The sequence below is a fragment of the Apium graveolens genome, chromosome 4, assembly GCF_009905375.1.
Source record: "Apium graveolens cultivar Ventura chromosome 4, ASM990537v1, whole genome shotgun sequence".
In the NCBI taxonomy this organism is placed as follows: Eukaryota; Viridiplantae; Streptophyta; class Magnoliopsida; order Apiales; family Apiaceae; genus Apium; species Apium graveolens.
This window is the reverse complement of record NC_133650.1, coordinates 263,240,449-263,249,414: the sequence shown is the minus strand read 5'-3', so window position 1 is coordinate 263,249,414 and position 8,966 is coordinate 263,240,449. Positions and strand designations below refer to the sequence as shown.

Sequence of the window (8,966 nt, the reverse complement as noted above, 5' to 3'; positions counted from 1 at the left end):
GTAATTTTGATATCAAAGATTTGGTCCCTTTGCATTATTTTCTTGGCCTACATGTTACCACACTAATTGACGGACTACATATTAGTCAGCTGAAGTATGCTCATGACATTATACTCAAACATGACATGCTCCATTCTAAAGCAGTTAGTACACCCATGTCAGTTAAAACACTTCTCACTTCCGCTGATGGAGACATACTTCCTAATGCCACTGTCTTCAGAGAAATTGTAGGCTCTCTCCAGTACTTGACTATAACTCGGCCTGATATTGCCTATGCAGTTAACTCCATTTCCCAGTACATGAGCCAGCCTCGCACCTCTCATTTGCTCGCTGCCAAGCGCATACTTTGGTATGTAAAAGGTACTCTAGACCAAGGCCTGTTTTTCCGTCCTCAAAGCCAACCAGGAAGTCTTGGTGCATACTCTGATGCAGATTGGGCAGGCTGCCCAGATACCCGCAGATCAACATCTGGTTATATTTGTTTTCTAGGCAACAATTTGGTTTCTTGGTGTTCCAAAAAGCAGCCCACAATTGCTTGTTCTAGTGCGGAGTCCGAATACAGGGCACTCTCTCATGCTAGTGCAAAAACAACTTGGCTAGCTTTCCTGTTATATGAACTTGGAGCTCGCTTGCATTTTCCAATACTTCTGTATTGTGATAATTTAAGTGCAACATACATGGCCTCCAATCCAGTTTTTCATGCATGAACCAAGCACATTGAACTAGATTATCATTTTGTTCAGGAAAAGTTGTTGTCGGCAGTCATCGTGTCTGCTATATCCCATTTGTTGATCAGCCAGCTGACCTCCTAACCAAACCACTTTATAAGCACCGATATTTTCTTCTCACTAACAAACTTGTCCGACAAGGCCCGTCCAGTTTGCGGGGGGATATTAAAGTTATTGCAGAGAATCAGCCCATCATTCAAACCACTGCTACAATGAAGCCATCATAATTCTGATCTATTTTGAATTTAAATATAGCTACAGATCAGGAACTGTTTTAATTATATAATCATATAGATTTATTACTGTTGTAAATATCTCCTGTAATTATGCAAATACTCAGCTATATAATGTACAACATATACAGCAAATAAGACAAGGAAAAACAATTTCTACAAAATTTAATTTGATACTTGTCTTAGCAGTGAATAATAATCATACATTATTGCATAAGTGCACATTCTGAACTAAACCAATCTTTTTAGGAATGAACTAAACTTAATCTCATACTACTTGTGATCGCGTACGCTTGCGTGTTTTTGTGCGAACAAGTTTTTGGCGCCGCTGCCGGGGATCGGTGTTAAATTTAGTTTATGTGCTTGTAATCTGTGGTCGCTAAATTTCACTGGCTCGGATTATTTCTATTACCAATTTTACTTTGCTTGTATGTTTTAGGTATTCGAGCGAGCGTGTATGCGAACACGTTCTTAATTTTGTAAGGACACTCTAACAGAAGTAGAAACGGAGGTGATCATTGCAATGGGAGAACTAACAGCAGAAATGATAACATTGAAGGATTATTCTCAACCGAAAATCAATGACATTCAGTCTAGCATTGTCAGACAATCTATTGCATCTAATACCTTTAAAATCAAGCCTGACACGATTCAAATGGTACAAAATTCAGTCCAGTTTAGGGGTGCTCCAACAGGAGATCCCAACATGCACATTAGGGATTTTATCGAGATCTATGACACCTTAAAGTTCAACGGTGTTTCGGAAGATGCTTTAAAACTGAGAGTTTTCCCTTTTTCTATGAGGGATAAAGCAAAGAGCTGGTTGCACTCTCTACCAGCAGGTTCAATTGCGACATGGGTGGATCTTGCTTAGAAATTTCTTACTAAATTCTTCCCTATGGAAAAAACAGTTGCAATCAGGAATGCTCTTACTCAATTTGCATAGCAATCGGGAAAATCTTTATGTGAAGCTTGGGAGCGTTACAAGGAGATTCTTAGGAAGTGTCCTCATCATGGAATGCCTGATTGGATGGTAATCAATTGCTTCTATAATGGGTTGGGAGCACAGTCGAGATCCATGCTCGATGCAACATCAGGTGGAGCCTTATGGGCTAAGAGCTATGAGGAAGCTTATGAGCTAATTGAAATGTTGGCTGCTAATGAATATCAAAACTCAACTCAGAGACTGCCACAAGGCAATGTAGCAGGAATTCTGGAGGTGGATACATCTACGACTATAGCTTCTCAGCTAAAGGTGTTGACTATGAAAGTCGATTCTCTGATCAACTATGGAGTTCATCAAATATCAGGTGTTTGTGAGCTTTATGCAGGTACGCATGCGACGGATCAATGTGCTATATCTAGTGAGTTAGCACAGTTTGTGAGCAATTTTCAGAGACCACAACAACCAGTTCCTGCCACTTACCATCCTAATAACTGAAACTATCCTAATTTCAGCTGGAGCAATAATCATAGTAGTATGCAACATCCACAACAGTATGCACCAAGGCAACAATTTCAGCAACCGGTAATGTAACAATAATCTCATGAAAGTGCTGGCCAATCTGCTAACCAAAAATCTGAATTGGAGGAATTGAGGCTAATGTGTAAAAGTCAAGCGGTTTCGATCCAAACTTTGGAGAATCAAATAGGACAAATTGCTAATGCGCTGCTGAATCAACCACAAGGAACTCTTCCTAGTGATATAGAAGCTAACCCAGGAAAGAGGGAAGTTAAAGAACAGTTGAAAGCAATCACTTTGAGGTCTGGAAAGGTCGCTAACCATCAAAAATCATAATTTGAAATTTTTTGGCAAAAACCAAGCGCGCTCGCGCTCCATACAGGCGCACCCACACCTGCCCCTGTACCAGAAATTATAATTTTTGATGATACAGCTGATCCGAAGGATGGCAAAGCAGAAACGAAAAAAAATTATGCTGAACACACTATTTCTGAGCAGAATACAGGAGACAAACAGGTCTATCCGCCTCCTCCATATACTAAAAGACTTCAGAAGCAGAAGTTCGACGAGCAATTTTCCAAGTTTTTGGAGGTTTTCAAGAAATTACATATTAACATACCTTTTGCGGAAGCTCTAGAGCAGATTCCGAGCTATGCTAAGTTCATGAAGGGTATTCTATCTCAGAAGTTGAAGCTTGCGGAGTTGGAAACCGTTGCTCTAACGGAAAAGTGCAGTGTGGTGCTGCAATAAAAACTACATCCTAAAGATAAAGATCCAGGAAGCTTCACGATACCATACACCATTGGCAAGTTATCTTTTGACAAGTGTATGTGTGACTTGGGAGTTGGCATCAATCTGATGCCATTGTCTATCTTCAGGAAACTTGGTCTGCCTGATCCAAAACCTACAAACATGTCCTTACAACTGGCTGATCGGTCCATCACTTATCCGTGAGGTACATTGGAGGATGTCTTGGTTAAGGTGGATAAACTCATCTTCGCTGCTGATTTTATCATCCTAGACTTTGAGGATGATAAGAAGATTCTTATTATCTTGGGAAGACCATTATTAGCTAAGGGCCGAACTTTGATCGATGTGCAAATGGGAGAACTTCCAATAAGGGTTCAGGATCAGAATGTCACTCTTAATGTCTTCAACGCAATGAAATTCCCAACAGATGAAGAGGAGTGCTATAAGGTAGAGCTGGTCGACTCTATATTGAATTCAGAGCTTGATCAATTGCTAAGGTCAGATACCTTAGAGAGAGGCTTAACAGGGGAATCTGATAGTGAAGACAAAGAAGGGGCATAGCAACTTCAGTTTTTGAATGCATCTCCGCGGAAGAGAAAGTTGGATTTGCCATTCGAGTCTCTTGGATTAGCAGAGCTGAAAAATTCTCAGAAGCGTCTTAAACCATCTATTGAAGAAGCTCCCACACTTGAGCTCAAACCACTGCCTGATCACTTGATGTATGCTTTTTTAGGTGATGCGTCTACTTTACCTGTTATTATTGCATTTGACCTTTCAGGTAGTGATAAAGACAAGCTCTTGTGAATTTTGAGAGAGTTTAAATCAGCAATCGGGTGGGCTATAGCAGATATTAAGGGAATCAGCCCTTCCTATTGTATGCATAAAATTCTGTTTGAGGAAGGAAGTAAACCTACCGTTGAACATCAGAGAAGACTCAATCCTATCATGAAAGAGGTGGTGAAGAAAGAAATTCTTAAATGGTTGGACACAGGGATCATCTATCATATTTCAGATAGTTCATGGGTGAGCCCGATGCAGTGTGTGCCCAAGAAAGGAGGCATTATAGTTGTGGCTAATGAGAAGAATGAGCTCATCCCTACTCGGACAGTCACAGGATGGAGAGTACGTATGCATTATCGGAAGCTAAATAAAGCCACCAAGAAGGATCATTTTCCGCTTCCATTCATCGATCAAATGCTTGACAGGTTAGCTGGTCATGAGTATTATTTCCTTCCGGATGGGTACTCAGGCTATCATCAGATTTGCATGGCCCCAGAAGATCAGGTTAAGACCACTTTTACTTGTCCTTTTGGCACTTTCACTTTCCATCAAGTTTCTTTCGGGCTCTGTGGAGAACCTGCTATTTTTCAGAGATGCATGATGGCCATATTCTCTGACATGATTGGTATTAATTTGGAGGTGTTCATGGATGACTTTTCTGTTTTCAGATCTTCTTATGATGAGTATTTGTATAATATGGGCTTTGTAACACCCCCAAATCGGGGGTCGGGGATCCGAGTTGTCACGAGTTCCATTACCCTTATCCATACTTAATCTTAACAGTCAACCAACTAATGCGTACTGTGACCCCACAATATACACATACACACCACAAGTTATAGTCTCAGATGAATACCAAAATAACACAAGTCATTTTATTCCACAATTATAAACCATTTCACCTTAAAAGGGGTTTCTGAATAATTTACATGTTCTTTGCCATTATTACAATTCATAAATATACATAAGTCTGGTACATCAAGAGTTGAAAGCCTAGCCTATTGGTAGTTCCTACTTCAGCTACAACGACATCAACGCCTACAGGAAACTGCGGAACGTTTCCTAGCCACTCACGAATTGGGAGCTTGATCCTGTTCATCTTGTATATCTGTTGTTGTGTGATGAAAGAAGAAAGCAAGGGTGAGCAACAAGCCCACCAAAATAATATATATAAAGATTAACAATATATGAGCATTCTCATAGCACTCATGAAAGTCTTGGTCAAGAAGAATTGGACCAAGTTTGACCTTTTAATGCGACCAAGTCGCAAAATATTTAGTATATATGTATATATACTTTTCAAAATCTTTGAAATCCTCTGCCACGCATAATATACGCAGAGTTCCAGTTTATAACTGTATAAAAATATCGTTGCAAAGTGATCTCATATATCTAACCTTGTCTCAACGTTTTTATGAAAATCTTTGTCATGTATAAGATAATCATTAACCAGATATAAGTTGAAAAGGTGAAGTTACGAGATACTCCAATATACTTATATCTTTTCCGAATACTACTTGAACTACCACCATTCAAGGTATAATCCGTTTCAAAAGTTCATCACATAGATGAGACTACAAGATAAGATCTGAATAGATTCAATCCTTGAAATATCATTATAAATAATGAAGTTATGAGATACTTCATTAAGTTCCGATATATATATACACACACACATATATATATATATACATTTCATACACTTCTTGAAAACCTCTGTTATGAAAATTATAAACAAAGTTGTAATATCCAATGAATTTGGAAAGGAGAAAACCTTGGCATAAACCTGATATCTTGCTGATCAGGCAGAGATACCAATAAGTAACCTTTTCTACTAGTAGATGGATGAATTCCCCACTGGTCATCACCCTGGCCACAATAGGACCTTATGCTGGACTGCCACTCAGCCACTTACGCATTCGATGGACTCCCACTGAGCCACTTACACTTTCATTGACGCCAGCTGAGCCCATGTTGCTTATGCCGACTCAAATAGATGAACTTAATTCCCGAACGATGGGCAAGTAATCAAGATGTTTTCTCAAAACAACAACCTCGTTGCGAATGTAAAATACACCACTGAGCCGGATCCCTCAGGTTTTGAGCGAGTATTTAAATCCCCTTCGAAAGGAATATCTTAAATAAAAAAATGAGTTTTGGGATCCGCTCTAACTTTTAAAAATCATTTTGAAGACTCGAAAACATTTTTAAGAATGTTTGGAGTAATGCTGATTTAATGAAGTAAATCAGTCCCGATATATTAGAAAATATTTGAATATTATTATTTAAATAATATTCCCATAAAGGATAATCTCTATAAAAATAATTGAAGTAGAAGTTTTAAAACTCATACTTGAAATGAATAATAAATAACCAAAGATATACTTATACGAAAGTCCGATCTTTATTTGAATAATCAAAAATAAGTTTGATTATCGAAACATTATTCTTTAATAAAATAAAGAATATTATTTAGTAAATAAGCGGAGTCATAAGTCCTCGAATGAATATTCAAAAGAATATTCATTAAATAGAATAAACAGAGTCATAAGTCCTCGAATGAATATTCAAGATAATATTCATTAAATAAAATAAACCGAGTCATAAGTCCTTGAATGAATATTCAAAGTAATATTCATTAATAAAAATAAAGTTATCGAATAAACCTTATTCGATTAATAGTTTTGAAAACTATATCTATATATATATATAATATATAACATACTCGGGAACATCGACTCCCGGTTTTAGAAAATGTTCGCCTTTGGGTCCCCTATACTAAGGGTATACGCAATTACTGCTTATCTCTAGCATAGGTATTATGCAACTTATAAGCATTTGAATCAACAGTTAGATATCAATATTGTGAAATAGGCATGCATATAAACCATATCAACATGCTCCAATATATCACAAGATTTGATAATAACAAGCATGCACTTATCACAAGATAATGCATATACATATATTTACATCACAATAATAGTATAACGGGTAGAAAACTTGACTGAGTGTTCCCGGATACACTTAAGCTTAGAGTGGGTCCGATAACCTATGAACAACAACATAAGTCGGAATTAAACCCCGGTCGCTTAAGAAACTAGACTTTAACCAATTGAACCCTAACGTTCGCTTATGGTCACTTCTACGCTTAACGAATCACATAAGTCGTTCGAGTACCCTCGACTCCACCATTTTTAATAAATTGACCATTAAGAATTTTATAGAGATCCTTTCGCGAATACCCTACCAACTGCCTAATCCACTTTACATAATTGTTTCATACTCCAATTAATCATTTAAGGGCCTTAATCAAGGTTTTAATGTAAGGCTAGGGGTAATGGTTCGTTCGCGAAACGTCGTTACTTAAAACGGTCGTTTCTCCTAAACCGTACATCGGATTCAAGCGAACCACATATCAAAACGAAGCTCGTAACATGAACTATCTAATAATGGCAATGGTCAAAACCTAACAGTGAGTTAACGGGTCCTAATGTTAAGAACAAAAACAGTCTAAAGTAAATCGGGCATTACGACGGCTATGTTTACGCGATTACCAAATTTTATACTACTCCAAATCAATCCACAATCAACCCACAATCATTATTACAACCAAACTCCATCCATACAATACTATAACAGCCCCAACATCTCAATATTTCCAATTTATACTACTTCTCAATCATGAACTAAGAGCTTACTTAAGTTCATTAACTAATAATCAAGATTTACAACTCCAAAAACATCACAAAACCAACTAATCTCTAAATACACAATAATCATGCCTCTCATGAACTATACTACTCATAATACGCTCTTAACATTCAATAATAATGCTAGGTTAAGAGATTATACCTTCCTTGTGAGTAGGAGTAACTAATGAGCTTGAAACAACCTTGGAAAATCCTTACTAAAGCTTTATCTAAACAAAAAAACACAAGATCAAACTTTCAAGTTCTTGAAAAACACTATTTACTCTCTTCTTCCATGAATTATTGGAAGAGATTGTGAAGGAATTTGAAGCTTAGATTCATAGGATATCTATATCTATGTACAAGGAACCTTAGATAATTACCTCACTAATTAACAAGGCTTGGAACTTGAATTTGAATTTTTTTCTTCTTTGAAAAAGAGATGAAGCCGAGATCTTCTTGTTGGAAAGATGAAGTCAACTTTATGTTTTGTGTTTTTGATTTGTTTTGCTTGGTTGTTTTATTTTTGTTTTGTTTAATTAACCTTTTAACCACGGTAAAATTTGTGTGGCTTGTAATCAACCAACAATTCCTTCCCTTTTGGTCATGCTTATGTCATCCCCCTATGTCATCTTCCCATACTTGTCGTCTTCTTGTTGGTGTGATGACATCATCATCACTAACCTCTTTGATTAACTCCTAATTACTTGGCTAATGATCGCTGATCTGTTATACGGTTCGCTTAACTTTCGTTTTCGTTTATCGTTTGAGGGATCATACCCGGGATCTTATTACTTGGGTTCCCTTAACCTTTCTCAATACATTATATTCCTTTTATGATCCTCTCTTATAATCCTTGAATTTAAATCCTTTTTATCCTGTTACCTTATACTCAATTCTTTCGGTATCTGGTGGATTTTCGGGAAAAATCAAAGTGTTCGAATTTGGATTCTGACGATCTTTATATACACTTATATACCATATAGAGTACTAATAAGATCTCAGAATAACAATAAAAGAACCTCTACAAGGTGAGGCATGAAAAGTTTTCTTATTCAGCATAATCAGCAAAATCACTATTCATAAGGGTTACAAAAAGTCCAAAATTTTGGGGTTATTACAGGCTTGGTGCTGAAAAGGTGTGTTGAGACCAATCTGGTGCTTAACTGGGAAAAATATCACTTCATGGTGCAACAGGGTATCATTCTTGGGCATAAATTATCTAGGAAAGGGCTGGAAGTGGATAAGGCAAATGTGGGGGTTATTGAATATCTTCCTCCACCAATCTCAGTTAAAGAAATCCGCAGTTTTCTTGGTCATA

At 37.2% G+C, this 8,966-nt stretch overlaps 1 non-coding gene across 1 annotated transcript; it reads right to left on the bottom strand.

The window, feature by feature from the left end:
* Positions 1-1,874: 1,874 nt before the first annotated feature.
* Positions 1,875-1,981, bottom strand: LOC141722893 (small nucleolar RNA R71). The gene has a single exon (XR_012575891.1). It is a non-coding gene; the product is annotated as a small nucleolar RNA R71 (small nucleolar RNA).
* Between the last annotated feature and the right edge of the window lie 6,985 nt (positions 1,982-8,966).